Source organism: Denticeps clupeoides, chromosome 15, assembly GCF_900700375.1.
Source record: "Denticeps clupeoides chromosome 15, fDenClu1.1, whole genome shotgun sequence".
NCBI lineage: Eukaryota > Metazoa > Chordata > Actinopteri > Clupeiformes > Denticipitidae > Denticeps > Denticeps clupeoides.
The window spans coordinates 483,850-492,064 of NC_041721.1; the positions used below are offsets into that span (position 1 = coordinate 483,850).

Consider the following 8,215-nt stretch of genomic DNA (forward strand, 5'->3'; position numbering starts at 1 on the left):
AACCCCGACGCTAATTTAAATTTCATGAAGATGATAAAATGTTCTCTATATTGACAGGTGTTATTGTAAATAAGGCATAAGGCAAAATGGCAGATTCCATACAAAGCTTATCAGGGTCTTGCTAAGTTATTTGTTTAAAATAACATATTGCGCAGGATAACTTAATCGCATGCAAATTGCTGTTCGTTGGCTGTTTTCATGCATGGCGATTTCCTCGCCGAATGCGCCGCGAAGCCGCTTTAAAGCACGTGAGATCATGAACGTGTCAGCAGTGTGTATGTTTGTGTACGAGGTGACGACGTCGTCCTGTCGCAGCGTCACCACTCGTCACACTTTGCTGCCCCTCCAATTATTGACTCCCGGGGAAGAGCGGATACGGCAAATCCGCAAAGCCATTAACACTCCCTCCGCACGGCGAGACTCGTACGGCCAGTAAACGCTGTCCATCGTGTGGTTCTGACCTCTGACCTGGACGCGAATTTCATCCTGGCCAGAGTCCGTCCCCACGTAAAGATGGAGACAGACGGTGGCCTGGCGGTTAAAGAAGCGGCCCCGTATTCAGAAGGTCACCACGAACCACCAAGGTGCCACTGAGGTCCCCTTGATGAAGGTCCCGTCCCCACACACTGCTCCCCGGGCGCCTGTCATGGTGCCCACTGCTCGCCAAGGGTGACGGTTAAATACAGAGGACACATTTCACCGTGTCACCGTGTGCTGCGCTGCAGCGTCTCACAATGACGGTCACGTCACTTTCAGACGGTGGAGGAGGTTTAGGGACAATTCAGACGGGGATTTTTTTTCCCCGGTTCGCGGCATTTTTGGGGCGCGTCATTCCATCCTGAGCTAGAAATTTTATAAAAGTTGCCGAACAGTCAAAAAAAAGCAAAATTCGTCTTCAGCCAAAGACCGCCGGGGATTTTATATTAAAGAACGACTCCTCTTCACCGTCTCTGTCACCGCGGTAAATTTGCGTCAAGCTTTTGTCTTAAGAATTCATCACGTTCAGCTCATTACAAAATGTGCAACTAGTCGGCTGCCATGTTCCACCCGGCTGCCGTTCTATCCGGCTGTTGAGTGGCGGATCGCCGATTGAGTCCGGGACACAATGCAGAGTGGCCTGTATTCAGTCCTTCTGTTATCCGTAAGGATATGGGTGAGTTAGGACACGGGGTGACGGGCGGGGGACCCTGCCGGAGATCCTCCGGCCTCCCCGTCTGGAGTGCCGCGCCGCCGGTGATGCTATTCTAATGATGCGCCTGAATGGCGGTGCCGGGCTGATGCCGTTTTTTCATTGCTTTTCTGTTTCGCCATTAGCATTTGTGTGAAATCAAAGCGGACGCTCCTTTTATTCCCAATTCATCAGGCCTGAATGAGGAACATTCTGGTCCAGGAGGAGCTCCTGCCTTTATTCATGTCTGCCGGGGCAGAGCCTTCAATGGACTCTTCCCTCTAGAGACGTGTGTGTAAGCGCGTTTCCGGGATTTTATACTGCGGTCTGTCCTCATCGTGCTGCGCTGAGCGCCAGGTTGAAAGTAGCGGCCGAATGCGCCGTGACGAGCTAGAAACCAAAATTCCACGGCCTGTCGCAGGAGCGCTAACAGCTTAGCGCTTAACAGCTACCTCCAAATGCTAATAAAAGTGAAGCGATTGTCATTGTGACACGGTGAAATGTGTCCTCTGTATTTAACCGTCACCCTTGGTGAGCAGTGGGCACCATGACCTCAGTGGCACCGTGGCGGCTCGGGATTCAAGCCGGCAACCTTCCGATTTCGGGGCCGCTTCCTTAAAAACGTACGTTTGAACGCGTCAAGGGTGTCTCCAAATTCGGGAGAGGTTATAATGAAAGTTTTCATTTAAAAACGTTTTTTTTTTGTTTCAGCACGATACGGGATCCGTAAGTTCGGTAGAAAACCAGAAGTCAAAACGTTGGTATACATGTCACGTAACGAAAATTATTGGGGGGAAATTGAACGCGACCCGTAGACCCAACCGAGGTCATATGCCAAATGTCAAAAAGTGCGGAATGGAACCGTGTCAGCACAAATCCCTAAAAAAAAAAAAAACATTTTTTCCCCAATTTTCCAACTTTTATCCCATTTACGGGCCACCAGAAGGCCCCACTGAAGGAACTCTCATGTGTGAGACCATGCGGAGATATGTCAAACCGAGCAAGTCCCAGGTCGGCAGGGGGCTGAAAAACAATCAAAAATGATCAATGTACACACGCAGGACGACAGGATGTGCCGCGCCCTCCCATGCCACCCTATAGACATATCGATGAAGGACGCACTCCTCCTCCCAGTTCAGTCATTACACCAGAAGCGGGGATTTTGACAGGATCCCTCCACCTGCGCCCGCCTCTCCATTACGGGGTGAAGAGGACGAAAACAATGGTGCAGTTATTGTTCTGTCCTGGATGCAAAATGACCCCCCACCCCAATCTCCACAGCAGTCCACCCGCTTCCTGTCTGCCCATCAGGCCCGGCCGACAGTCCCTGTCCCCTGTAGTGGACACAGAATACAGTGACGCGGCCCAGTTGGGATGAATCAGGATCTGCTGCTGTTCTTCAGCGGAGGTGACGTTGCAGCGCATATTTCTAAAACCTAAGACAGACGGCGTGAATTATTGTCTGGTAAAATACACCGTAAAGTACCGTAAAGGATGCGAGCGAAAACACAGATTAAACCCAACTGCCATTTAGCATGAGAGCTCGGTGACCTGATACGTGCTAATGACAATTGATCCTGAACTATCAGGACCCCGACTGCATTGATCACATTAGTGGAGTCTGTTGAAATAAAGTTCGTGGTTTTGACGTTCGTATTGCTCTTAATAAAAGAACAGCTCCCATCTAGCAAAAGACGAATCTGTTTGGTTGTCATCTGAAGAGGTGACGAAAGTTTAATGAAACTTTTTTTCCCTCCGTAAGACGTGATCACACCAACTGGGCGAGAAGGAGGACAGACTCGTCCTGACGAGGAGACGGGAGACGCACAGGCCACCGTCACTACATCATCTCCAGCATTAAACCCAGCCGGGTATTAAGGGGACGAGGAGGCCTCGCCGGGGAAGTGTGGGAGATGATAAGCAGGATATGGGAGGAAAGTGGCCGCTGCTGGTCTCATGCTGCATGGACAGCATCTGAAATGGAATCCAAGCGGTGGGTTTGTGTCGCAGCACACACACACACACACACACACACACACACACACAAACATGGCGTGTAAAAATAGTCCGGACTGATGAGGTGCCGCGGCTTCCTTGCTCGTGTAGCATCTCATTTTCAGGTTGGTGACATGCAACATGACAACAGGATGCAGATCATGGATGGGGACGTCAGCAGGACAAGCTTTCAACACGTTGCCCAACAACGGGGAGGAAATGGATTCCTTTTTTTCAACTCCTGGAGCTGAAGATAAAAACCAGCTAAGCAGGAGCAAGACAGTTACAGAACAGATTCATTCCAGACAATGACAGAAAAAATAGGACAAAGATGACCTTGTCTGCGTGTGCTTTGAGCTCAAAACGTAATAAAAAAATCGCCAGTTCTCATAAATCCTGCAAGTGATGGCAAATTTACCAAAAAAATTTACATCTACATCTAGAGCATTTATCAGACGCCCTTATCCAGAGCGACTTACAATCAGTAGTTACAGGGACAGTCTCCCTGGAGCAATTTAGGGTTGCTCAGGGACACAATGGTTGTAAGTGGGATTTGAACCTGGGTCTCCTGGTTCATAGGCGTGCGTGTTACCCACTAGGCTACTACCACCCAGTGGTAGTACTACCAACCCAATTTAATGACAATTTGGGGCGGCATCTAAGCTTTTAAACTCTTTAAACATGTTCTTAGATTTCTTTCCGTTCCTGTACATTTATTGAGATTATTTTGTGAGGACATATTAAAATATTGGTCCTTTTTTGGCCCATTTGTGGGGATTTGAGTGTGAAAACCACTGATTTAAATTGAATTTTCATTCTTTTTTTACTTTAATTGAGCTTATTATCTTTAATGATGCACGATCTCTCAACGCAACGATGGAAATGTGCTTTTTAAAACTGGTATTAAATATTTGTACAATCCTGTTATTTTTCCAGGGAAATGAGAGGATCTGTGAGCAGCTGATTATCTCCACCGTTCAAAAGTGTCTTCTGCAGCCAATCAGCTCCGAGTCTGGAGGTTTCTGCTGGTGGAGACAGATGCCACGCACCATCAGGCATTTCATTTCTTCTGACCTCTATCACTTTCCCCACTTTCCACTCTTTCATTCTTCTCCTGACACACACGCTCCGCCTCCGCCGGGTCTCACACAGACGCCGTCTCTGCTGTCATTGTCCCCAATGGCGTCACCGACTGGAACGTCCGTACCTGCAAAACACATCAACCAAATGAAACGAATTGTACTGTTGACCTGGTTTCAGTTCGAAACAGACGCCGTTATACAGCACGCCGTGCCGGGTCGTGTTGCATAATGACCGTAACTTTCAATCTTCTAAAGTGACTCAGCATCAGCAACCTGGAACGGAATCGAACCCGTGGTGGCTCGTGTGGTAAGACGGGCCTAGTCCCTAGAGATCAGATATCGCTATATGTTAACATCTGAATACAAGAGGAAGGGAATGGCTGGGAAAAATCCGGAATGGGACCCCTGAGACCCCTGAGAGGCGGTCAGGGTTGAATAATTGATCAGGTTCTGCTACGACGTGAACTTTAGGTTTTATAAAGACCTTTATAGAGTGTGGTGTACGAAGACCTGCGGGACACCGAACAGCCCACATCACTGCTTTTTGCAATGTCCCTGTTTGAATGGGACGTGATGGCCACGTTAAGAACACTTTCACAAGGTTTGCTGATAAAATTGCGAATGGAGTGTCCTTGTGTGCTCGTCCATGTCTGCATTTGCATCAGGGTCAGGGACGCGTTCGCAACAGACCTTGTATGAAAGTAATAAACCAGACGAAATCTCATCAGGCCTTTCAAAGGTCCAAAATGCTCCACACATGCTGCAGGAAAGTGGTGGAAATTGCCTTCGCCCAGTCACACCGTTATTCACCAGCCCGTGGGGACAACGAGACGGACATCCAGAGGTCCAAACTCAGCAGAACACGGCCGTAATCTCACGCCCAATAAGACTTCCATCACGTACACCCCAAATCCTTCCGTTCCGCTTCCATCTCCCCTCTTTACAGTAGAAGAAGAAGAAGGGAACTGGAGATGGCCCTATTATTCTTGGGTGAGAATCGAGACCTTTCGTCCAGCCTCCCTCTCTGTTGGCAGCTGGACACGTCTCATCTGGTTCGAGCCGGATCGCCTTATTAGCTCGCATTACGCCGAATGAAGAAGCCAAGTTGAAGCCACCACCGTGTTCTTCTCGTAAATAACCCCTCGTTTCGTAAAAAATGCTCGCTGTGTAACAGTTGAAGAGCTCGGCGCTGGAAGGCTTTATGAATGCTGATGGCTCGCTGCCTTTGGAAGCCACTGTGTTTTTTCATGTGATTTTTATGATAAGATCGTAGCTGGAACGGCTCTACTTCTGATGCGATGGGATTTTTCCGTCAGAGCGGCTCTGAAGAACACAGATTCCTCACAAGCTGCACGTCTGGCCGACTTGTCTTCCAAAACTGACATTTTATCAAAGATGTTAAACATCTGAAACCAGGTTCCAGGGATCCGTCAGGACAGGGAAGACACGCAAGGAACATCAATGTCCCGCTCAGAACGCAGATCCAGAGCTCCTCCGGCTATAAAGTCACTACAAACTGTGACCTGGGAAAATGTGTGGAAGGTGTAGCAGGGAAGGAAGGGGACTGGAAGGTTGCCGGTTCGAATCCCAAATGTGCCACGGAGGTCCCCTTGATGAAGGTCCCGTCCCCACACACTGCTCCCCGGGCGCCTGTCATGGTGCCCACTGTCACCGAAGGTGACGGTTAAATACAGAGGACACGTTTCACCGTGTCACCGTGTGCTGTGCTGCTGTGTCTCACCATGACAATCACTTCACTTTCAAGATTAACTGAGAATCTTGGATTTTGGAGATGAGTGTATAACTTTACAACATGAAAAAGTGAAATATCACATGGTCCTAAATATTCAGACCCTTTGCTATTTAACTCGGGTTCTGTCCATTTCTTCTGATCGTCCATGAGATGGTTCTACACCTTCATTTGAGTCCAGCTGAGTTTGATTCTACTGACTGGACTTGATTAGGAAGCCACACCCCTGTCTATATAAGACCTTACAGCTCACAATGCAGGTCACAGCAAATGAGAATCAGGAGGTCAGAAGAACTGCCTGAAGAGCCCAGAGACAGAATTATGGCACAGATCAGGCCAAGGTTACGAAAAAATTCTTAATGTTCCGAAGAGCACAGTGGCCTCCATAATCCTTAGAAGACGTTTGGGACGTAGAGCTGGGCTATCGGGGGAGAAGAGCCTTGGTGAAAGAGGTAAAGAAGGACCCAAAAGAGAAGCTGCCCACTGGTGTTGGCACCTGTGTGCCATAAACCAGACTCGCTCCCATCTGGAACGAGCTGGCTGTGAAAACCAGGGGCTCCTGAGGGATCGTAAGTTCTTCCGTTCATCATTTATTACTCTCCTCGCATCCAGTGACCCGCCGATGAATGACGGCAGATTAATTGGTGTCAGCGTTTGAATGAAGGACACAGGAACGTTCCAGGCGCTCCTCGATCGGGACGGCCAGAACAGGTGTGGCATTCCTGCGCTCTGTGGGGGGACATGAATTATGGGAAAAACACACCACGCAGGTGAGCTTCTCTTTTATTCCTGCAGAAGTTGCGAGGAGCACCTCATTAGACCCAGACCGGGGAGGAAGAAAACAGAAATAACGCTGCTGGATGCCACGGCGTCTCCATGGAGACCACTTTGACATCATCTTCATCTTCATCAGGTTCCCTGAGTAGGACGAGAGCGAGAGAGAGAGTTGGCCAGACATAGTCGAGGATTGGGAGAGGGTCTTATGTGTAAATGTCAGCCTTAATGCACTTATTCCAAATTATCCGCGTTCCCCTCCTCTCGCTTTCGTCCCCCGCCAGGCTCCTTTTATTACGTAAATGACCTAAACGCAAAAACTCTGCTGCTGACATCTGATTGGCCGAGGAAGTTCCTATAGCCTTTATGTACCGCAATGTGCAGCATCCGCTGATGTGTTGCCAGGCAACCGCAGCCTGTTAATGATCTAAATGATAGCAATCATTATTAATGTCACATTCTTAATTATGGTCAAATCTTGCTTTACATCTACATTACTGGGAATTAGACAGCTGAAAATGCAACACTGGTGGTAAAATTCTATTAAAATGATATTAATGACAACAAATTAACGTAATGCAGTAATTCTGTAGTTAGAAGTGACCATTATTCTGGATCGAATGACGCACGTACTGTGTCACTGATGGGGCGTAACCACAAATGATCAGTGTTAATAATTCCGATCGTTGCCTCCTCACCAGTAATTAATGTCCATGTCACCACCCGACAGCTGTAGCACCAATATACCACCATCACCACATATTTCAGTATCGGTTGTACAGTGCAACCGTCTGTTTGTTTTTCTCCGAGACACGGAATCAAGCGTCCAGACTACTGGCAGACCCCAGTGATCAGACCAGCAAATAAATCCTGGTTCCTGACAACTGCTTTACAAGAACAAAACATGAAACAAACCAGAGGGTCACCACAGCCACCACCACCATTACAACTACAGCTTCAGGGACCTTCAAATGGACCAGTAACATCATTACGGACACGTAATCTAGACCATGACACTGACTACATCCTGGACTTCTCCAACCCTACAACTGTAGGACTTAATATTATATCATATCCAACCCTGCACTGACACCATTTGCAGGCTCACTCTACCCTGGAAGGGGGTCCCTCTCTGTATCACTCCTTCCCAAGGTTTCTTCCTTTCTTTTTTTTCTCTCTCCTAGAGTTTTTTTGTGTGGAGTTTTTCCTTGTGTGCAGAAGGGTCAAGTGTGGGGGGTGTCAACTGTAGGGCCTGTCAAAGTCCATTGAGACGTACTGTATGTGATTATGGGCTATATAAGAAATAAATGTTGTTGTTGTCTTTTCCGTAGACATTTTCATTCAAACCAAGGCCACGTTGAACCCTAATTGTATCATTCATTGAAACGCCTCCATATATTATCTTTAAATTCTCTTATATCTGGATGTGGTCTACATTCGGTTCCC

The 8,215-nt window shown here is 47.9% G+C and overlaps 1 long non-coding RNA gene across 3 annotated transcripts in view; it reads left to right on the top strand.

Annotated features, from left to right (window-relative positions):
* The window catches only part of LOC114764601 (uncharacterized), a 29,228-nt gene extending 21,617 nt beyond the window's left edge, over nt 1-7,611 (top strand). The window contains exons 3-5 of one of the 3 annotated variants that reach the window (XR_003742530.1): nt 2,450-2,576; nt 2,931-3,161; nt 4,100-7,611. This is a non-coding gene — a long non-coding RNA (uncharacterized LOC114764601). The remainder of the gene's footprint in view (nt 1-2,449; nt 2,577-2,930; nt 3,162-4,099) is intronic. The other 2 variants (XR_003742531.1, XR_003742529.1) reach the window with 2 other exon arrangements.
* Nucleotides 7,612-8,215: the final 604 nt, after the last annotated feature.